The 24,132-nt window shown below is 39.9% G+C and overlaps 1 long non-coding RNA gene and 1 other non-coding gene across 5 annotated transcripts; both read left to right on the forward strand.

Annotated features, from left to right (window-relative positions):
• Positions 1-2,370: 2,370 nt before the first annotated feature.
• On the forward strand, positions 2,371-6,238 carry LOC110713718. Of its 4 annotated transcripts, none has more exons than XR_002510052.1 (5): positions 2,371-2,720; positions 4,037-4,158; positions 4,817-4,967; positions 5,574-5,698; positions 5,990-6,238. It is a non-coding gene; the product is annotated as an uncharacterized LOC110713718 (long non-coding RNA). The 4 variants fall into 4 exon arrangements; XR_002510055.1 differs by having other exon boundaries at positions 4,817-4,871; XR_002510054.1 differs by having other exon boundaries at positions 4,049-4,158.
• A 5,176-nt stretch (positions 6,239-11,414) lies between these two features.
• Positions 11,415-11,486, forward strand: TRNAG-GCC. Its single transcript has one exon. It is a non-coding gene; the product is annotated as a tRNA-Gly (tRNA).
• The last annotated feature ends 12,646 nt before the right edge of the window (positions 11,487-24,132 follow it).

Here is a 24,132-nt window from a genome sequence, read left to right on the forward strand (position 1 = left end):
AAAGTAGGAGATTTGGTGTTAAAAGCATTAAGGAAAAATGTTTTAGATCCAAGGGGAAAATTCAAACCTAATTAATCTAGACCCTACATTGGCAAAACAATCCTGTCAGGAGGTGCAGCAAAATTAAATGACATGGATGGCAATGAGTTCTCGAACATGACAAATCTTGACCAAATTAAAAAGTACTACCCATAATCACTTGAGTAGAACACTCAAGAGAGCTACGTTTGGCCTGATTCCTTAAGAAAGGATACGTAGGCAACCCTTTACGGGTGTGGCCACTTTATTTATCAAACCTCGCATCCCAGACTTAATAAAAAATTCAACAAAAGATCAACGACACATTGGCGTCACAGAAAAATTCTAGCGTCAGTCGATGAACCTTAGCGCCAGACGACAACCCCTATCGCCTGACGCCAGACTACCGCAGCAGGCGCCAGTCGCAAAATCGCGGCACCAATGTTCTGAAAAGTATCTGGGAATATTTCGGTGTTTTTTGGAAAATTTTCGACTTCCGTACTTGAAAAAATTTCTGGAAAATTAAATTTTCGGTTTTCATTGCTTTAATAAATTAAATTTAAAGTAAATAATTTAATTAAAAAGCTGGAATTTTAATAATAAAATAAAATACATTATTGATGGAATTTAAATAAAGCTTAAATAAATTAACTTTGAATTTAAAAACTAAGTCTAATAATTGAAAGTTGAACAATGCTCTTAATATTTTTTCTCTTTCTTTGCCCTCTTCCAATTCTTATCTGCGTCTTCTTCCTCATCCATAACCTTAGCTAGTAGGCATCCTTTAGAGGACCTATATTCAATTTTTGAGTAAATAGTTTCTCCATTAGCTAGGACCCCATGCTTCTTTTCTACCCAAGTCTTCTTCTCTGTAGTGTCAGCTTTCCTTTTTCATTTATCCTTCGCAGAACTTTTCTTCTTAGGCATTGTAGGTGTTTTGAACTCAACTCTTTCACCCAAGCGTTCCTTAACAGGAATCACTTTGTCACCTAGACGACTCTTCACATCAGTTTTACTCTGGTTTTTCTTCATGTCCTTTGAAGGTTTCTTCAAAAGCCACCTCATTGGGAAAGGAAGGAGGAACCTTTTTGGTTATCACTTCCCATAAAGGTCTAGCACTCCAATAAGTATCAAATTTGTCTACTTCCTGAGAGACAAGGAACTCATAGGGACGACGAAGATCCCCGGAAGGAATTGTTTGAAGTAGGCCGTACTGTCTTTTTACCCTGTAGGGATAATAAAAAGTCATTGTAGACAAGCTTGGAAGACGGCAGAAAGGCTGCTTGTTGACACCAACCATCTTTTCTATTTTCCACCAAAGGATGATCCACTTGATGGCAAAATTGTAAGACTCGAAGACCTTCTTCCATTCGTGGCGCCCTATCTTAGATAAGTATTTCTTCCTTCTCATGAAGCAGTTTGGAGTATACTTCTCAATATTGTCTGGAGGGATAATTAATTCCAGTCTTTCCATTAGCCACATCTGGAAAAAAAAATTCAATGCAAATAAATTATTATTACTATGCAAAAATATATTTTTGATTTCTGTAATTTAAAATATTATTTTTCTACCTGTAATAAATATGAAGAGCCCCGGAAAGGTGCTTTTGGATTCTTCTTTAATTCATCAAGACTAAGCATAGTCTCTCCAACTATTAATGGCATTGGATTTCTCCCAGATTCGATCTGCTCTAAAACAGTGGATATAATTGCTTGACCCTCATTAGTTTTACCACTAGTGAGAAGATATTGATTAAGCATGCAAAACAGAAAAGCCCTTCTTCTATAAACATGAAAAGACTCATAATAAGGTCTATCAAAATAATGGCGAGCTAATGCTTTTAAATTAACTATGCTACCATCTACTATTTTTGTTAGATCTTTGTCTTTTAAATTAAAGAAGCGCTCAAAATCCTTATAATAATATTAGTTTATTTTAGGGATTACTACAAGATCTAATGCAGGGAAGCCTGAAATAGCACCGAATTCTTCCGGCAAAAGGCTAATTTCATCATACCCTGATCTAAAGCAATGAGTATCCACATCCCAATATTCTAGAGCGGTATGAATAAAGTCTAAATCAAGATCTACCCCTTTGACACCATAAATACCCCCCATGTGAAAAACATCTAACTCTTTTCTCTCCTTGGCAGTAAGAGACCGACACCATTCATGAGTGAAGTTGGTAAAACTTTTAGAAACTAGCACTACAAGAAAATAGATCAAAGAGAGCGATTTTATTCTGACAAAAAGGGCGACTTTAATTTTGCCTTCTTAAACACCATGAAATAGGACATATAGAACTCGCCCTATTATATTGTTATCAAAAAGGGCAAAAATTTGGTCGTTGCCTTATAGCTGATCAATAAGGGCGACTAAATAAAATTCGCCCTCTTTGATCAAACAATAAGGGCGACTTAAACAATCGCCCTCTTTGATAAACAATAAGGGGGCAAATTAATAGTAGTTGTCGTCTTTGCTTGCACAAATAAACAAATACTTCTACTGTACTCCGTAAAACAAACCCCAAAATCAAAAATTGTAAAACCCCTCTCTCTCCTCACAATGCGATAACTACACTTCGAATTCTCCATTGAAGCGAGTTTGAGCTTTCTCGATCCTCCATTGAAGCGAATTTGAGCTTTCTTGATCCTCCATTGAAGCGACTTTGAGCTTTCTCCTCCATTGAAGCGGCTTCTCAGGTAGTATTAAATTATGGCCTAGACTATCAATTTCACAATGTAGGGTTTAATGCTAGTTAATTACTCGAATGTTTTTGTTATTGAAATTTAAATTGTTGCTTGGATTCGAAATTTGTTGTATAGCATGCTACTTTTGTCGAGTCAAGCAAGCTTTCGATTTTGCCTGTTAAAAAATTGATGAAATACCTATAATAATCATACTTAAATAATCCGGAATGGTGCAAATATAGTGTTTGATGAAATGCCTTAAAGAATCCAGGAAAAAAGAAAAGTTTATAGTTTTCAAATAGTGCAGATAAAGTGTTTGATGAAACGCCTCAAAGACTGTTGATTAAAAAATAATAATAAAATTGTTTTGTATGAACAGGTGTTTATGATGCATGATCATTGGAGATAAGTATATGATTAATTACCTCATTATCTGATTTCAAAATGTAATGTATAATAGTAGTTGATTGCAGTTTGATTATAGATTACTTATTGATTGTGAAGCTCTTTTAGGTATCCATGTTATGTTCAGAGCTAGTTTATGATTTGGTACTTTTCATTAATAAACTCATAATCTTTAACCTGTAATCTTTAAGCGTTCATGTCTTAAGTTTATTGGACTAAATTAGGGCTTGTTTGTCATTGTTTTTGGTTTTCAGTTTTCTATTTTTTTGAAAACAAAAAACCAAAAACAAGAAACAAGAAAAAGGTGTTTTCACTTTTCTGTTGTCAGTTTTTAAAATTATCATGTTTTTAATAAGGTTGAATAATTTTTGATTCATTTTATGACATGTATCATATGATTTTGAAAAACAAAAAACCAAAAAACAGAAAACCACAACAATGCCAAACGAGCCCTTAGTTTTCGGTTTTGAAGATTGTGAATTAGTTAGTATTATCCAACTTTTGGATTGTAATGGACTAGATTATAATTTTTTATCAAACACATTGTGCTTCTTATTTATTTAGAAAGGATAGACAGGCATTGATTATGCAGTGAGTCGGTGAAAGGTCTATCAGTAATAGCTTCGCTGTCATTTGAGGGATAGACAAACATAGGAAGTTGTGCTGAAGATGATCATATAGTCATGGTGTACGAGTTTTTAGAAGGCGGAAGCTTAGCTGCATTATTAGATGATAAAAATTCCAGTTAAACTGGTCTATTAGAGCTTCTATATGTCTTGGCATTTCTTGTGGTCTTGAATGTGTTAATGTTTTTTTTTGTTGCATCGCGACCTTAGCCCTACCAATGTACTTCTTGACAATAGTTTCAATTCTAAAGTTGTTGGATTTTGGGATTGCACATGTATTAACTGACTATGCATCAGATGCTATGACAGAATATTCCCAAAAACATAGGTTATATTGGTCCAAAATACATGTTTTCGGTGCAACACTCAAAACATTCCTAGTCCAGCACTTCAAATGAAGTCAAACAGTTGCCATCTTGGTGAGCATTTTCAGCAATTACTTCATTTTTTATTCCCCTTTTTGATCAGTGATGATGCTTTGAGTAATCTCTTAATTGACTTTGAGGATTCTGAAGGTGCCAATGAACATAATTAACTCATATGTACTACGCATTTGATTAAGAATAAGCTTGCTTTATGTGCATATTGTCAATGCTATAAAAGAAAATTGTGGACAGATTACTTGTATGAAATGATTTTTGACAGAAGAGTTGCAATCCACTTCTGCCTATCTTTCGTAACAATTACGGAGTATGAGTACATGAAAGCATATTTATCTTGATGTTTTCGACAGTCTTGTAATTGTCGTGCTGTGTTTTAATTATGTCCACATGTATGCAATTGATCATGGTAGATTTTTAAAAACATAGAGCTTACTCATTAATGTATGTTTGACGTGTCTCATTAGCTTATTAGAAGATAAACATGTGATCTATGTAGGACCTTTTTTTTTAACACTAGTGTGTGACAATCTAGAACAGATATACTGAAAATTACAAGAACCCCTATTAGAAATTCAACTAAGAATAATCGAAAAATCAAATTAAATATTCAGAAGAGATCCTCTCAATCAAGATTTTTTGTCATTTGATTATGCAGTGAGTGGCATAGAATTATAACCCATGTTTGTGTTCCCAGGTTGTCCGTTGAGGCACCTGTTTCAGGGTATACTTCCGTATTGCTCGATTATCGGGTAGGTTGGGACATCTTACGACATACTCCCCACAAAAAGTTAAAAAGCTACTCTTTGGCCATATGAAATCTGATGATAGTGTGCACATCATGAATTGTTAGGCACTGCGTTTCCTTCAAGGGCATGTTATATAGATTATCTGATTTGGGATTAGCTTGAGACTAATTAACTTTAATGTAATTATGAATTATGATGCTTATGCTGAGAATTGTAGTGTTTAGTTACATTCCTGAAGCATATTGTAGTCAGTCCTTGATTTCTTCTAGAAAGCTTGGTTGCACTTTCCTGTTAGTCCTTGAGTTTAAATGTTTTTCAATATGGTTGCTTCACCTTATGCTAATAGAATTTCATATATGCTTCATAGACATGGCCATTGTTGCTATAGGCTAGTCACAGATAACTGCTTTAATTTTTCCCATTTTGATCAAATAATGATTGCAACACAAACTCCTAGTTGAATTAAACTCCTGATTGTCCTTAATTATTCATCCTACTTGTGCACTGAATTTATAACCTTCTTGTTTCTCGTAGCCTGAAGAGAGTTCTTTATATCTTTTTTTTTTAGGGATGGGTTCTTTATATCTTTTATTCCTTTTATCTTCAGTTTATATTTTCATATACAGCTACGTTTATCTTTTCTAATGGAAATCCTTCTGTTGTTTTTTGATCTTCCTGGTATTATGTATGCATGTAATTTTCTAGGAATAACTACAAAATGAAAATAATATGCTGCGAGCTGAATTGGAAGTTTCTAAGAAGAAACAAGATGACCTAGAACAAAAGATTCGGTTAGTCGTGGAGAAGATTGGCCTTGATGCTTGATAGAGGTAATATTTTCTAGCTTACTCTTTACATAAAATTGTCATGTGGATGCATTTTCATGCCATGGTTATGTTAGCTTATTATGTTAGAGGAATCTTGGATAGGTTCTTATATAATTCAGTAGGTATAAGACATGGTGCTCAGACCGATGCTTTTCTACATGCTGTTACTTTGGCAGTAGTCCATCAGTCCATCTAACATTCCATTTTAGTATCTTATTTTTGAACTTGAATTTTGTGAATTGTAACTTTCCCTTTCTTCTTGAAGAGGATTAACAGTCACATTAAAACCTGCAGGACTCAAAACTGTTTCTTACCTGAATCTGTCAAGTTTGCAGTCAGGGGATCAAGTCAATGTGCTGATGTTTTGGGGATAAACACCAAAAGGCGGGTTGCATTACAGATGGAAAAAAAAGGGGATGCTAGAAGCTGCAAGAATGAGAAGTTGCTTGATAGTTCATGTCCTAGAAAAAACATTATTAAATTTTAGTACTCTTTGGATTAGCTATTTGCTATTTATAAATACTTGATTAATACTTTTGTTTATATTCCTATTAAGACCTTTTTTTTTCCTAAATGTACCCTCCCAAAATTCTTTTTTTTTTAAAAACTAAAAAATGAACAAAGAGGGCGACTTTAATTCTGCCCTTAGATTTTAATCAAAGAGGGCGAAAATTTTTGTCCTCTTAGATTTTGATCAAAGAGGGCTAAATTTTTTGTCCTCTTAGATTTTGATCAAAGAGGGCAAAAAGCTTTGTCCTCCTTGATTTTGATCAAAGAGGGCAAAATTTTTTGCCTTCTTTGATCTTTAACAAAGAGGGGGAAATTTTTTGCCTTATTTGATCTTTAACAAAGAGGGCGAAATATTGTAGTTGCCTTTTGAAGCTAATAGGAAGAAGCTAAAAGGGCAACTTAGGGGCGATTTTAAAATCGCCCACTTTGCCTAATAGGGCAAAATTGTAACCTAAGAGGGCAATTTAAATCGCCCTCTTTGGTCTTATTTGTTATAGAGACATGATTGTTATTTTTTCTAAAAACCAAGAATATATTTAATCTGCTGAAATTATGAAGAAAATCGGCCAGACAGGGGGCTATTTATACACGAAATCGGTGCAGTTTTAATATGGGAAGGATTCGGAGTTAGCGCTCATTAGCGGCAGGCGCCAAACATTGGCGCCCAATGCCAAGGCCTAGCGCCAGAATATTAATCTCATCGATATCATCGATCTCATAAGTATCATACCAAATCCCATCAATCGAATCACTTTTTCGAGAAATACGAGACATCTAAGTCATACAAGTAAAGAGATCTATTCATTGATAAGAAAAAGAAAAAGGGTGAACGGTGATTGGATTGATGATAAAATCGAATCCTGGGTCGCAAGCAAGGACTATGTTAGCACTCTTTATATATAATAGAAGATTAAAGGCTAAGGAAGGAAATGACGCCCTTGCCTAAGAACCTTTTGAATTCGCTATACGGAAGGTTTGGAATTAACCCTAAAAGCACGATAACCTTGATCTGCGATGACAATAAATAGAACATATTTTTGAAGAAGGATTCATTTATAGACGGTCATAAGCTTAAAGAAAACAATTGGGTGTTATGGTACCATAACAATATGGAGGAAGCATGTTCCCCTAACCCAACCCGGGAACGGACCGGAGGGAACCGCAGCATGGAGAATGTCCGCGTCTCGTCGCAAGGCTCATTTTTTGTTTTGGGTCATAGGACGGGCTTCGAGCGGGCAGCTTTTTCTGATCAAAGGCCGGGGCACAAGGGTCCTGGTACTATCCAGGTGCGAAGAACCCCGGAGGTGACTGCAATGAGCAGAAATCTCACTCACCGGCCTAAACGACGAGCAAACACTCGAACGTGAGAGCAAGGGATCACCCAACGAATGGACGAGCTCCAAGAGGTCAACCAAGCGTACTAATCGCGCATTTCAGATGGTGGTAAAGTGAAACTACATAAGGAGCTCTTCCTCATTCAGTTATCTACCCTTAATGGCACTAGAAATTCCTCCTTCAAGGGCAATATAAGGCACTACTACTACGGATGATGCACTCCTTGGGACTTATCCGCATACTCCAAAAATGGAGACTGAGACTGCTACTCTTGGAATGCCATTACTGGAACTTGAAGATACTGGATTGCATTTCCCCTACTGAAAATGGGAGTGTCATGAGCGTATCCCATACCCATAGCCGTTCAATCCAAGGTGAATTGCACTATCGACTCTTCGTACTTGAGTTTCAAAGGAGCTTGTTAAGCATGGTCATCACTACAGAGAACTTCACCAAAAACCTCTTTTCCACGAAAGAAGGGATGCCTCCCTTGAAAAAGAGAAAGCGAGGACTTTTTTTTTTAGCTGCTGGCCTAAACAAAAGAGATTAGTCTCTTGATCGATCGATTGATTGGATCGAAGTACGAAGAGGTTTATTGAAGTGTGAGATCAGCCCAAGACTAAGGCCGAGCAACTAGCTGCTGCAAGATTGGACGTCTATCTATCTTACCCCGCTCTCCTACTCTTTAAAAGGCCGGCGGAAAGAGTGCTCTGCTCATCTTTCTTACGGCTCGTTAACGCCCCCTTCGGCTTCTTCAATTCTAAAAGGTAGTGTCAGTGTTGATCAACGAGCTTGGAATCTTTGACCAAGGTCTTATTTCTTTCACACCTTCTGTCCTTTAAGACAGTTCAAGCAAAGCAAGGTAAGGCAGCAATGAAACCTCTTCTTTCTCGCTGGTGTCGTCGCTCACAGTCCAAGAAAGGTAGTCCTTTCATTGGCTAACGGGATTAGGCCTAATGGGATAGACCGATCTGGAATTGGGCCAATACGATTGATAGGTAAGGTAGTCGCCTCTTTCGGACTTGGCCGATGAACAACTAACGTTGCCTCGATTCTTCCCGAGAGATAGGCCTGACGCAAGGAGATTTCGCACGGAAAGGCGGATTAGGTCTGATAATCGAGACTTCTTTGACAGGCCTTTTGACCTCTCCCGTTGTTCGAGCTACTTCGTAACCTCTCCTTCAAGGATAGAAGCTAGAAGCAGATAGCAGCCGTCTTAAACCCGTTGCTAAAGCTAGTAAGCATACTCCAGCTACTAAACAGCTTGTCCCTTCTTCTGGTTTATGTGGATGATAATGAGATCCGGGCTCAGCCCTTTTGTAGTAAACGCAGCGAAAAAACATTTCATTACGACCCGGACGAAAAAAGAGTAGCAGTCCCTTCTCCAGCTCTCGCAAGAATTGTATGGGAGTCACCTCCTCACAGGCAGCCAAAGATGGGCGAGGAGAGCTAAGGAAGCGATGGCCAGCAGCTAAAAAAAAAAGTCCTCGCTTTCTCAGCAGGCAAATAAACGTCTGAACAGCTGGCGTTGACCTCTGTAGATCTGCTGAACGCAAAACTCTGAAAACACCCGATCCCATTCCGACCTCGATATGTGGACCGGAACCGACCGAATCACTGTAGCAAACCCTCCCTTTACTCAATAGATAGCGCTTATCTTCTTTCTTCTATTGAGGGGATAACCTGGTAAACGAACAAATAGGTGGTCTTTCCAACAAACCTCTCAAGCAAAAATAACTTAAAATCTTTTTGCTTAAAAATAGAATAGATGTGTGTGCTCTTTTGGAAACTAGAATTAAAGAACCTAAAGCTGGCAGAATTTTCAATAATATTTGCAAAGATTGGAGGATGATGAATAATTAGAGTGATGCTCCTAATGGTAGAATTTTGGTTTGTTGGAACCCAAAGAAGGTAGTCGACATTCTATTCTTCTTAGTCGTAGGTGCTCGTTCTATTTTGATTTGAATGGGCCGAGCAGATGATTTCACTCTAACAACAGATATGGCTAAAGCACCGGTAAGACCAAGAGCAGAAATGAAGACAGCTTCGGATATTGATCGGTCTTGGTTTGACATGGTTTACGCGTTATTGGTTCCCGGCGATCTAGGAACAAACTACCAAAGAAGAAGAAGAGCCGGCTTGGCGTAACTGAACAAGCGAGTGAGTGACAGAGCGCGAATTAGAGCAATAAATAAGAAGGAGACCTTCCAACTCCCACCATTCCGAAATATAATGATGAAAACATCATCTATGCCCTCAATAGCAATAGTCAGGCTTTGGGTAAGTAAAAGAAAGGCTTTTCATTCCCATCTCGAAATGCGGAGTTCGCTACCTACTCACTGAGAAGTGAAACCCTGTGACTAGATCGTCCTGAAGACGGTTGCGACGGGAAGAAGTGGCATTTGGATGGCAACTTGGAATGAAAGGATCTCGGGTATACTGACCGCTTAGTTTTATGGCAAATGGCAGTTCAGCTGGGATTCTGGTCGATGGCCTAGGCGATAGGCGTCTCGTCTCGGACGTTCTTCGCATTGAACCCTGTAGACCATCCCCATGGGGGTGGTGAAGGGAGGGCCCCAATTGGGAGAAAAAACCCCACAACCCCTTGGGGTTATCCTGCACTTGGAAGAAGAAGTAGAAAAAGGAATAAATATAGTGATAATTTTATTATTCGTCGACGTAGTAAATAGGAAAGAAAATGAAAATAGAATTAGTTTCTTCGTTTTTACATAAAAAAATATAGGAGTAATTAGCTGTGACACACTTCGAATTTCGGACCTCAACATCCTGCTGCTCACCTGCTTTTCATCGTAAGATGATGAGAGCGAGGTAGCTCGTCATTCACGCAATTTCCTCGTCCATCGATCGATCGCGCGAGTACGCATCCAGTCAGCACATAGCGAACGAAAAAAGCGTTCATCCTGGATTATTTTCCTGAAGATAAGCACGCCGCCCGCCTGCTGGCCGGGCGAATCGAAGTTCTCTTCCGGTCAACTGTCCACCCAGTCAAGTGCAAAAAAGCGGGAGCCAGGGGGAAGGCCTTTAGGCCGCTGGTGGAACTCCCAGGGAATGGCTTTCTACTAACTAATAAGAATCTCTTTATAGAACCACACTAAACAAACTATCTATAACCTCAGGGGCTATAATAGGAGTAGCTAGTTTGCTTGTTCTGAAGAAGGAAAAACGTTGCCAGCTCTTCTTTCCGATCTTGGTTGCTTCCTCCTAATAAGCCACCGGACTCAGGTAATGGTACTGGTGCTTGGTCTAATCTGTTTAAGGGTAGTTTGACTGCTAAGGGTGTTTCTTTGGGATTTGTTGTTGCTAAGATTGTTGATGGTAAAACGGTTGCTCATTTAGATCCGACACTTCTAACTGTGTCTAACGCCATTATTCAGCAGCCCGTAGGGCCCCCGTTGAACAGAGTTATCGGCTCGTTGGGGAACCGTAGATCTGTAAGTTCCGCCTTCCCGCCTTCGTTGTACTTTAACATAGCCCAAGGGCCGAGTTCGTTCCTCTTCCTTGAGACCTTGACAGGAGGATCTCTTCCTTCCATAGGACGGTGTGCTTGGCCACCTTGCGCCTTCGGCTCGTTGGGGAACCGTAGATCTGTAAGTTCCGCCTTCCCGCCTTCGTTGTACTTTAACATAGCCCAAGGGCCATACCAAATCTCTCAATCCAGGAACGTCCATAACGTTGGCGTGATTCGGCGCGAAGCAAAAAGAAAGGTCCCCCTTCCCGGCCCCCCCTAGCCACCTACCTACTCGTGCTCGTAGCTCGATCGGAGGTCAAGAGTGTGGTCCGGCGGAAAAACAGAAGTCGTCCGTATCAAGTGATACGTGAATTGCTCAGTAGTGCTTCGCCACTACCGTAGCTGGCGGAAATAGCTTAATGGTAGAGCATAGCCTTGCCAAGGCTGAGGTTGAGGGTTCAAGTCCCTCCTTCCGCTCCTGGCTTCGTCGTTTAGTGGTAAGGAGTGGAGTAGGCGGCGAGTAGAGTGCATAAACGCTAAGTGTAGCGCCTGGTGCTAACCCAAAACGTGTGGCACCATGTGGCGCTAACGTGTCTTATTATACGCGCTTTCTTAAAACCGGGTTTTCTTGCTTGAGTCAAGTCTGACCAATGACTTTACGGCCTTTTATTCTCTTTTTTATACTTTTTTCTAATTAATATATCTATTATATTAATTATATTATTTTTCCGATTTTATTTAGACTTAAATTCTAAGTTTTTTATAAATCCAATATTTCTTGACTTTTATTTTTTTATTGTTTCTTTTCGGGGGAGCAAGTCGGATACCCTCCATCAATAACAAAAATGACGGAATTTTTGCGCAAAATTAATTTTCACAATTCTTTGCACACACAAACATGCACATAAAAATAAAAAAATGAAAAACAATAAATGATGAATAAACTCATAGTAGTATGTATATACAAGCATGTCTAAATGAAGAGTCTAAATTTTTTTTTTATGAGGAAAAAATGAAGAGTCTAAATAAAGGCAAAGTTCAATACAAAGTCAAAATAATAAAAAGCACAGGAACAAACTACGGCGTCGGGGACGTACACCCATCATCTCATAAAACTGCGCCGTACGAGGAGTAACCTCTCCATCAGCTCCAGCTCCAGCTCCGGTCTCCTCGGGAGGTGGAAAACTAAGCACAGGACCCGTCCACCCAAAATCAACATGAGGCTGAGGCTGCGGAGGCTGCTGCGATGATGAGCCAACCTTGTACATCCCACCACCTCTAAGAGATGAGGTAGCCTCTCCCTGGCCTACCGGCGCAGCATGTGCACCCTCAGATGAAGAGCCTGAACCCTCTACCGCCTCGGCACGGGCAGCCTCAGAACAACCGCCCCGACTACCAGAACCGGTGCGGCGACGTCTCGAGCTAGACCCCGCCGGCTCCCTCCGCACCTCAGGTCTCGTACGGGTACGAGAAGGAATGGGCTGATCCTGCAAAAGAAACCAAAATCAGAAACATGCAAAATAGAAGCAGTAATGCAAAAACATAAGAAGGGAAGCTACCTCCCGGGCGGCTTCGTCCCGACGACATGTAGCCACGTTCCTCATCCGGACGAGCTGGCTCCGGAAGGCATATATGCATCGTGCCATCGCCGCGACCACCTCGCGCAAGAATTTTCAAGAAAATAAATTCAGTAAACATGCATAACATATATGGACAAAAGTTGCAAATGACTAAGCTTACCCGAGTCTGGTGGCGAGGGATCGACCGCTCCACAAAACGCTCGCCCTTAGGAGCCGGAGGAATCATCTCCTCAATCGGGCCGTATGTCCCCTGATAGTGGATGGACATACGAGGTGGCACGAACTCAGTAGGTCCAGCCTGACAAAGCAATTCAAAATCAGTAAAGCATTACTTGGGGGCTACTTAACGAAAGGTAAAAGCTGAAAATCATACTGCCACCTCCTCAGCCGGTACAGGGACTGGAGCTAACAACGGCAGTAGCTCCTCCTCATAGCACCGCCCAGGGATCGTGTAAGATCGCCAAGGGGTACCAGCTCCCTCTGACATGCTCACCAACCTCGCGGCGTTGAACATGTGACCCGGTGGAGGAGCAGGAACGACAAAGGTGTCCGAGGAATACTGAATAGAAACCCTCTCTCCAAGATACGCGATCGCTCCATATGTCCCCAAGAAATAGCGGCTAGCCCAGGGACAGCCAAGTCGACCCACGACCGGTACAGCACGTCAGGCTCCTGCAAAGAACGCCTATCAAACAAGAATCTATCAAAAGTGTTACAAAATGTTCAAATATGTCAAGAACCATACCGAGATGATCTAATCTCGGACATAAGCAGTGGACATCCCAACACGGCGGCTTCCCCAGGAAGCACTCACTGGAAACCTGCGCGGCGACGGTCTCGCCGGCGTAGTTAAGGGAAAGTACTCGTAGAACCAGATCTACAAAAGGCAAAAATTATCAGCGAGTTCTAACTAAAGCTTTGAGCTAAACTTTACAGGAGATAAAGTATACCTCTACGACCCTCCAAAAGCCGGATAGAGCAACGTTCCCCGTGAAGGACCGATGTCGACACGAGTCCCGTAACGCTCGGATGAAGTCAACATAGGCTAAGCTGGCCCAGTCGTAAGTCCCAATCAAGTGTAGATCACGGGCTGCAGGCAGATAGTAAAGCAGCACTCTACTACCTTTGTTAGGGGAGAACGTCCCTGACAGCAAGATGAGTTCAAAGATGCGCACCCGCTGCTCTCGGGTAGTCGCATCATCATCAAAAGCCGCTGGTAGAGTCGAGCGGTGAATCCCCCTCGCGCTGAATTGAGTCGAATCCACCTTAGCTCAATCCCGAACAGCAATCAGACCCAACAGCTCCTCGACCTCGGGAGAAAATACGCTGATCTCGTTGTCTAACAGCAGCGCAACAGAGCTAAACTCTAGTCCCGTAATGAGACTGAAGTCGATCGGGGTGACCATCATCTCACCCCAAGGGAAGTGGAAAGTGTTGGTGGTGTCCCAAAAGAACTCCACCAGAGCACGAACCACATGGTGACCTCCGCTAGAGGCAATCATGGCCTCTGAGGTCTCAAAGAGCGCAGCTAGTCCGCAAGACTCCCAAAGAAGTCTCACCTCTTCGTCGTTGCTGATGTACACCCTGTACAGGTCGCCCAAGGTATCGCAACCTGAAACATGGTAGCGCATCGTCCCAACTGTGATGCCTCGTCTCACCCTCTCAGAAATGTGGTGGACGGGAGAGAAGTACAAAGTCTGCTCATCCCACTCAGGGAGTCGACCGAGTGAAGTGGACGGATCGGCGTCGTCCTCTACGGGCTCGTGCTCCCGTCGAACGTCTCGGGACCGTGAACCCGAACCTTGCTGTCTAACCATGCTACATTGTGCAAAATTATCATAAATATAGTATCTAAAGTTCGCCTAGCTACATGATACTATGTTCGCAAAAAAATAGAGTACGTAGTACTAAAACAAAGCACAAATTCAAATTGAGCATATGCGGCATTTTTCAAGCAATCAAACAATTTCTTGCAATACTTTAGTAATTATTGTGACAAATTGGACAAAAATTGCTAGCAAAAACATCAAGAACAAGCCACATTGTCTTCTCGAACTTAAGAGGTCCAACAATGGTGATTTGTTCATTTCTTCACCAAATTGAGTCAAACAAGTCTCAAATTACTCCCAAAGAAATATATAAGCATAATCAAGCAATTTCATGGCAAAAAATTCGATAAACAAAGAAAATTAAGCAATTTACATTTCGAATTTTTAAGAAATTCGTGAACAAATACATGAGAAATTCATTAAAACTAGGGTGAGTTTGAAGAAAACTTACATAGATCGGGAAAATGGATGGAATAAACTTTGATTTGCAACAAATTTGAGCGAATTCGGTTGAGAAACGAGCAAGAACGAGCCAAATGATGTTCTAAGCAATTCTCGAGCAAAACACGAGCAGCAGCAACGAAAATGAAGAAGAGAAGGGTATTTATGGAAAATCCGACTCTAGCGCCAAGCGACAGAATTTAGCACCAGTCGATAAGGTTTAGCGCCTGGCGCTAGTGCCAGCGTCTTGCGCTACAGTCAAATATGCGGCGCAACATTTTAGCGGCGCCAGACTGTCCAGCCACTTGGTGAGGTTGTTCCAACCTCTTGCAATATATTTTGGGTTCCTTGGTGCGCCAGTTTTCCCCTCTAAGCAATTTGACATGATTTTCAGTAATCGGTTTAATTAGAATTACATAAAGTGATCGACCTGATGAATGATCGTCTCACTTTGCTTAAAGTTCCTAAGAATTGGCTCATAGCAAAGCACCGACATACTTGTTCATTCAGCGAAGCGCTGACATACTAGTTCATTCAGCGAAAGGCACCGACATACAGGTTCAAAAGCAGAAGAAGCGCCGACGTACAGGCATAACGGAAGCAAAGTTCAAGTGAGCTTTTAAAGATTGACAAGCGTGGGTCTTCGGTAATTTTTCTTCAGAATATTATCTCAACAAATGAGGATAGCTTCAAGCGAGGATATCTTCGGCAGCATTCCCTATCTTGCGGTGAGTTTTCACAAACAACTGAGGGTGATTTCAAGAAAAGTTGTCTTCGATCGTGTTCCCTGGCTTGCGGAAGATGGTCACAAAATGTTAGTAGGTCATTTCAAGCGAAGCAATCTTCGATGGGGTTCTCTAGCTTGCAGAAGTCTATCATAGTGGAATTGGAGGCAGTTACAAGCGTAGTAGTCTTCAGGCGGCATTCTCTAGCATGCAGGAGGTCGCCAAAAATACAGAAATACATCAATACAACAACAAATCGGTTACTTCCAAAGACGTGTGCTCGACGGTGCAAGATACGCGTTTCTTAACTCTTTTATCGGTTTAACTAACGCTAGTTTGCAGATGTCGACGTTACAAGAATGATTCAGGATCGCAGAACATTCTGAATCATTCTCCATCCCTATCGATACTTTGATTTTTGTTTTCGAAACTTGCGTTTCTCCAAACTCAGTCAAAGTGGGGGCTTCTGTAGACACCCATTTGTGTCTGCCCAAAACCAAACCCAGTGATGAGTACCTTTCACGTCGAATCATAATTGAATGAAGTGAAAGTATGGAAAGTCTAGTGGTTGCGGATAGTTTTAATTTCTTTTCTCTTCTCTTTGTTTTTGAAAACCTATTTTAAGAAAAAAGTCAATCCAGTTTGGTTGGTCCATGATATGGGTCCGTTAATGGTGTAGTTGGATAGGGCTTGAAAAGAGCTTTCCAACGATATATTATAAGCCCAATTCCGATAAATATTGAGGAAGTTATGACCAAATTATAAAACTGGGCCCGGTTTGAGCCTTATATGCGGTCCAATGATCTAGGGGAGGACCTAATATGGATTTATCATTCCTAATGCAATTAGGAATGGTTTTAGTCTTCTAGATTCTTCTAGAAGGTTCTTATCATTCCTAATTCAATTAGCATTGATAAATTGACTTTTGTTGACTTTTTGGAATTTTAATCAGAATAAAAGAGTGTTTTTTAGGAAAATACGATTTTATCCTCCAGTACGATTAAATTCTATCTGATTTAGAAAAAGCGTCAAAAATCTGATTAGCGCCTAACGCCAGCATTAGGCGCTAATGTCAGCGTCTGGCGCTAACTCCGTTTTTTCACGTCAGAACTCTGGTTCGATTTCTATCTTTTTGGCTGATTTTCTCTATAAATAGCCTCCTAAAAACTCCGTTTTCAATCATCTACAATCATCAATTCCTTAGTTCTCTAATTATTTTCTCTCTTGAAGCTAGAAGCTTTCTCTCTCTCTCTCTCTTTTCTAAACCAACCCTTTTACAAACAAAATTCCGCATTCACAAGACCTAGATACACCTAGCCAAGTTCGAAGTTGCCTTCGCCCTAGATGTGAAAGGTTTAATTTCTGAGGGTTTGGTCCCAAATCTCTATTTCAATTATTTAATTTAATGCTTTTATTATTATTTTCCTTGAAGTTACTAACGCGTGTATTTTGTTATTAGAAAGAGGTACGAGGCATCCAAGTAAGTGATTTAATTGTTTACATTGTTATTATGATATAGAAATCATGCTTAGGTTGTTATTATGATTCCTAGTGTCATGTTAAGGTGTTTTGATCTTCCTAGTATCATGTCTAGGGTAACCTTAATATCAAGTATGATTAAAAGTATGATGCTTCCTATTTTCTTCCTAATATTTGTGATTGTTAGTATCATGTTAGGGTTAAAACTTTGATCTTTATTGTTTAGTAACATGCTAGGGTTTGTTATTAATCTTGTTAGTATCATGCCTAGGATCTTGCTATTATTATGCTTTAACATGATTTATGATTATAATTTTATGATATTATTATGATTATTTTTATAATTGTTATTTTTATTATTATGTTGCTTGATATATTTATTGTTATTGCTTGATCACACCTTTTATGCATGTTTAAAGGGAATTGGTACTTGTAATCATGCTTAATAAGATAATTAATAATCTTGTTTAGGGCTAATTTGATTATAATTCAAGTGACCGCCAATAATAGTTTTATTTGTGCATTTATATTCAACCAACATAGATTAAACAGGTTTAGGGTTAATCTTATTGATTGCATGTTAGTCAGAAAGCGCACATGAATACGATCAGAATAAAGTAGAGGCCTATTATTAAGGCAGGTTCAATCTCTTTTAGGTTGGATTTTTAACTTCATCCCCAAACTACCAGTCATGGTTCCAGACCTATTGGAGTTGACGATCTCCTGGATCGTTAAGGGGTGTAACCTTCACCCTGGGAACGGTTTAAAAGTTCCTAAAACTTGTTGGCGACTCTTTTGCTCTATCTTCTTTCCTTTTGGACGCCACCGTACTTTAGTGTATGATCACAGTGGGGTTCAAGTTAGGGATAATGCTTGAAATATTCTCTACAATAAGAATCCGCCCAACCAGCTGATTGGCGACCTTACATTCAATGACAACCGGGTTATCATGCGGGCGACGGACGCTGCCCCTGTCCTTCACAGTGATTAAAACGTCTGGGAAGGTGGAGCTAGCTGACGCCTGCTCATCATCATCATTGTCCATCTTTTGAAGATGTCTCTTAGTGCCTCAGATAGTTGGGCCACCACATGAGAACCCGCCTGCTATAGTGTAGACTAGCTCTTTATCAGTTTTCGAGCTACTAGCAGGCTGGGGGTCTTAGATGACAGCCCCGGGTTCTTCTCATTAGTCCCTTTGGACATAGAAAATGTAGGACTTTAACATCCCCTTGTCAGCCAGACGGTCAACGCCCGCTGAAGGCTGAAGCAGTCGTTGGTGTCATGGCCAACTTCCTCATGGTATTGGCAGAATTTATTTTTGTTCCTTGATTGAATGGAATTTTTCATTGGATTTTCCTTCTCAAGAGACAGCCGGTATTTGATCTCCATGAGGATGGAGGTGCAGTCCTTGTTAAACTCGTACTTGGGGACGTACGGTTTAAACTCTTTCTTTTTCTTCTGGGACGGCTGGTCAGAATAACTTATCGCCCATACTTATTTTCTCTTTGCCGGCTGAGCAGGCCAGCTGTCTTTTTGTTTGTCAGACTTCTTGGAGTCCGACTAGCTGCCAGGCGAGCAGAGGTCAGTTGCTTGAATGTAGCTTTCCGCCTCCCTCAGGGCCGCCTGTAGGGTAAATGCCCCTTTTCTAACAAGGTCGAACTTAAAAGTTGACCCGTCTCTCAGACCCTTAAAGAAGTCTGTGAAAGCTACCTCGTCAGACAGTTCCTGAATCAGAATTCTTGTCAGATTGAACTGCCTGACGTTGGAGCGTAATCCTTCTCTCTCTCCCTGCTTAATGGTGCTCAAGTCAAGACTTGTTTTCTTCGCAGGGATGTTCATTGAGAAGTTGGAAGAAAATAAGAAGGCAAGTTTCTTGAAGCTATCAATAGAACCGGCTGGCAAGTTGTCAAACCATTGTTGGGCAATAAACTTCAATGTAGCCGGGAAGCATCGGCACCAAGTGGCATCGTCCAACCCCTGTAAGTACATGAGGTTGGTGTATGCCATGAGGTGGTCTTCCGGGTTGGAGGTACCATCATAAGTACCTACCAACACGTTTTTAACCTTGGCCGGCTGTGCCGCCTCGGTTATTTTCCGGGTGAACGCAAAATCTTGTTCACCCAGGCGGAGCAGACAAAGCTGCCAGTCTAGTGGCTAGATATTGTTGTATGGCGCCTGACCTCTGAAGAGTGCTGGCTGCAAAAAATGAGGAGAATACGGGCCGTAGACCATAGGCGGTACGTACGGTGCATTCCCAATCATCTGAGGGCCAGAGTGGACGGTATTACCGCCTATATGGCTCTCATTCAAGGATTGTGCATTCCCTGCAGATGTATTTTTAAAGCTGTCTGGAAAGCTTGAAGTTGAAGCTGACTCAGACAACTGTTGATTCCTCTTGCGGGTGATGATCTCCCAGGCATCAAGAGTTCATTTTTTGTTTCCCACCGGCTGTTCACCCCGGCGAGTACTTTTGGTATACGTCTTGGACAGAAGAATCTTGGACAAGTCAAGGGTTCCGGCTGCCTTGTCCTTTGGATGTTGAGTTGGCTGCCAGTCCTTGACTGGCTTCCTCTTTTTTGGACGAGTCTTTCTTGTTGACTGACCCTTACTTTGACCAGTTCGGCTCTTGGTAATCAGATCCTTGATTTCACCCTTGAAACTAGTCATGAACTTAATGAGTTTGTCCCGGGTGACTGGGGCGGATCCACCTGCCATATGGGTTTCCCCTTCCGGCTGACCAGGGGGTCGGCTTGTACCCGCCTAGCTTGCACCCCATTCCAGAGTGTCCCTAGGACGGATGCGCTTGGTTATCAGAGAGCCATCCTTGGCTAGATAGGTTTCGACTTGAGGATCATCGTCCTCTTGGTCAGTAAAGACCTCCGGCTGATCAACCGGCTGGTCTGTATGTGGTACAGACTCTTGAACCATCCTTGAGGTACTCTCCCCACAGACAGCGCCAAATGTTTTGGGTGTTTTTGTCCCTCGGGAGAATTACGTCACAAAGATTGGTCCGCCTGAGCTGTACCTGCAAAAGCAACGGAGACTCCGGGTGGTTGGAGCTCTGCCTGCGAAGATCAAGCTAGTAACTTGAAGAGAGATAAATGGACGGAAAATTAAATGGGATCTTCTCGAATTCCGAGATCAGGTTTTCTCTGATGAGAGAGAAAGTAAGTGTATTAAATGATTGAATGTGTCCCCAAAATGGGAAATATCTCCCTATTTATAGGATCGTTGGGAAAAGTGTCCCTCCCTAGGTCACTCTGACCTAGGCTTGGTGGGCTGCGCCGCAAAGTGCGGATTTCTTGGGAATTGGGCCTTAGAAAGCCAAAATTCTTATTATTATTTTAGGTATCCACGTGTCAGCTAGTGAGTGGCCTTCGACGACCTGCCAGGGCTTGACACGTGGAGCTCTCTCATTGGTCCACATATCTAGGGTATTTTTACCCTAAATAAGACAAATTAGGGATATTTAATGAGTACATTAAAAAGAAAAATCAAAATCATAAACAATGACTAGTACGGTAGTGCCTATAGAGGTGCTACGATAATAATATGTTGTCATGCTGGTGAAGTGGTGATAAAATGCATCAACAAAATTGTGTGGGTGATGAGACTGTGTGTCACATGTAAAGAGTCTACATGCATGTTGTGCATGAAATTCCACAAAAAAGTACATCAAAAATCATATCATATAACTAATATATAAACTTTTAGTCATGTCACGAGACAACAACATTTAGCGTTCCAGCTTTTCACCAAGTGTCGCACTACGTTGGATTGATTTAAATAAAATTTCTTAGATAAAAAAAAATTTAGTTTAGAATTCTGTTTGGATAGAATTTTAGTTTAAAATTATTAGTTTAGGGTTTTATTTTCGATAAAAAAAAAAAAAAACCAATATATTAGATTTACAAATTGAATTATAATTTTATTCAAAAAAATTATTAGATATAATTTTAAAAACTTATCATATAAATTTATATTTTATATCATAATATTTTTTAAAGCGAAGGAAATAATTCAAAGTGTAAAACATACATTTATAATATATACTAATTGGTTAACATAATATACTTCAAAATCTAATAGAATTTTATTACTATGTAGACTCAATTAGCGTTGGGTTATGATTCATATCGGATTGGGTCACTTTAGGTTACGAGTTAAGAAATGTTCAACTCTTGCCCAATGTTTTGAGCCTGGGTCAATCCAAAGGGCTTTGAACATATATATTTAATTTAATTTATTTTTTTTTCTAATTATTAATTTTTTCAATATATTAAATCGAACATTTCTATCAACATTATTATTAGTCTTTACATAGCTATTAATCGTCACAAAATCACATCAATTCCTAACTAATTTTGTGTCAATGATATATTTTAAAATTTGATATATAGATTAAAAATTTATCTTAAAATTCAATAAATAACCCGGACATCGCACGGGGGCACAAAACTAGTAATTAATAAAGTGAATATAATTGACTAGTTGTGGTAATGGAAGAAGCACTTTCCATAAATGTAATGAGTTTGAGCAAATTAAACCAATTATTATTTTCTCAAATGTGGAAGATAGCAAGCTCTTCTTGAAGAGTTGTTCTATTTTTTTTATTGGAAGCAACGGGGTCATCACGGGGTGTGTTAGAAGTTGCTTCCAAAATATTAGCTTAGTCAATCTTTTAATGTGCTAGTGTTTGTTTATTCTCTTTAATAAAATTATTACTAGTTCATAACTTATTAGTATTAGTGACTGAGTTAAGTCGGTAGGTTAGTGGAGTAAATCATGAAGCATGTATATCCACCAAGTTTTAGTAATGAGATTAATAAGACACTTGTTGGCTAATGTTAGGCTTGTTAATTTGTTAGGTTTTTTTCTTTAGCTTATGTAAAGTCATATAAGATGTAAGTTGTTAAAGTGAATTGATTACATTTATGTTTTTCTTTCCACAATCTTATCTCATTATATTTTCAAAGCGTATCCATGTTTGTGATCTTTGGAGATAAAAAGTCAGTAGGTAGTCAAAAGATATGTATAAAAACAATATAAATATATATATTTTAATAATTTCAATTTTATGCAATTCGTTTTGATAATTTTCACTTTGGATTATTCTTTACAAATTGGAATTTTAAGGGTTATTTGCTTCTTTTGTTTTAGACGACCGATGGTGGGTTATTTTTTTTTCCCTATTTGACAACAACCACCAGCCTGGCACCCTTTGACCACACCAACATCATTGAGACCACCGTTAGGGTAATTTTTGACGGTGGGGTAAGAGGAGGTAAGAGAATTCTTGTTCTGGTGGTGGAGGAAGGATAATCAGTGGCTGTCGAGGGTGGCAGAAAGAGGGGAGTGGGGGTAGCTAGTATTCTGTAGTGGGAGAAGGGAGTGTGCGTGCGATGCGTGGTTTTCGTGGGTGATGGAGGGGAGCTGAGTGGAGTGGTTTTCAATGGTGAGGGAGGGGAGTCGAGTGGTTTGATCGAGGTGGAGTGGAAGGTGAGAGGAGAATGTAATTTTTTTTGTATTTTTAAAAAAAGAAACAAAAATAAATAAATAAATTTAGTCTTATGTATTGATACGTGGCAAGGAACCCAATACAACATGCTTGGCCAACAAAAGCAAACATTATTCTTTTTCAAAAAAAAAAACACTACTCAAAGTGTTATAAAATGTGTTAATGGATCGTCATTATAGCTTATAACTATCCCTTTTATGACTATCTTAAGTGTGGTTGTAATAGCATCCTTATAATCCTCCTTTGTTATTAGTTCACATTAACCCTCTCATGAATGGACTCTTCATTGTCCATATAGGTTACAATGTTCTATCATGTATATATATAGGTGACTCATGAAATGGATTAATATAGACAATACAATTACCATCTATATCTCTCTCAAATCTTCTCTTTTTCCCCTTATTTTATAATACGTTATCAGCACCATACTCTAAACGAAACTATTACATTGATCACTCCTGAAATATGTCGAATCTTGCCAAGCTTGAATTTGTGGCCCTTGATATTACCGGAAAGAATTATCTATCATGGGTGTTAGATGCTGAAATACACCTAGATGCTAAAGGCCTTGGTGAAACCATTAAGGAGGGTAATGAGGTAACACCTCAAGATAAGGCTAAAGCCATGATTTTCCTTCACCATCACCTCCATGAAGGGCTCAAAAATGAATATTTAACTGTGAAAGACCCACAAATCCTTTGGAGTAATCTAAAGGAAAGGTATGACCACCAAAAAAACAGTGATACTCCCTAGAGCTCATTATGATTGGTTGAATTTGAGATTGCAAGATTTTAAATCAGTTAGTGAATATAACTCAGCTATGTTTAAAATACCTTCTCAATTGAAATTATGTGGAGAAAATATTACTGATGCAGAAATGCTTGAAAAGACATACTCCACTTTCCATGCTAATAATATTGTCCTGCAGACACAATATAGAAAAAAAGGTTTTAAAAAAATATTTTGAATTAATATCTTGTCTTCTTGTGGCTGAGCAAAATAACGAGTTGTTAATGAAAAATCATGAATCACGTCCTACTGGCTCTACTCCATTCCCTGAAGCGAATGTGACAACCCATAACGGGAAAGAAACTAAAAACAGAGACCATTCCAGCAGTAGTGGTCGAGGTAGAGGTCGTGGTCGCGGTCGTGGCCAATGGTGTGGTCGCGGTCGTGGGCGTGGTTTTAGTGGATATGGTAGAGGTCGTGGAGGTCATTACACAAATTCTCATTCCCACCAGAAGTGGGAATATAGGGATGATAAAGAGAAAACTGAGACTAATATATGTTACCGTTGTGGAGGAAAAGGCCATTGGTCTCGGGTTTGTAGAACTCCAAAGCATCTTGTTGAACTTTATCAAGAATCATTGAAGAAAGGAAAGAAAGTTGAGGCAAACCTTGTTCTTGAAGATGGTGAAGGTGATTTTAATTTTGGCAATGCAAATCATTTCGATGTTGCTAATTTCGTCCTTACTTCCCCGAAAGGGAATAATTTTGATTTCGGCTGTACAACTCATTTAGAAGTTGGTGATTTCTTCAATGCCCCGG

Source organism: Chenopodium quinoa, unplaced genomic scaffold (assembly GCF_001683475.1).
Source record: "Chenopodium quinoa cultivar QQ74 unplaced genomic scaffold, ASM168347v1, whole genome shotgun sequence".
In the NCBI taxonomy this organism is placed as follows: Eukaryota; Viridiplantae; Streptophyta; class Magnoliopsida; order Caryophyllales; family Amaranthaceae; genus Chenopodium; species Chenopodium quinoa.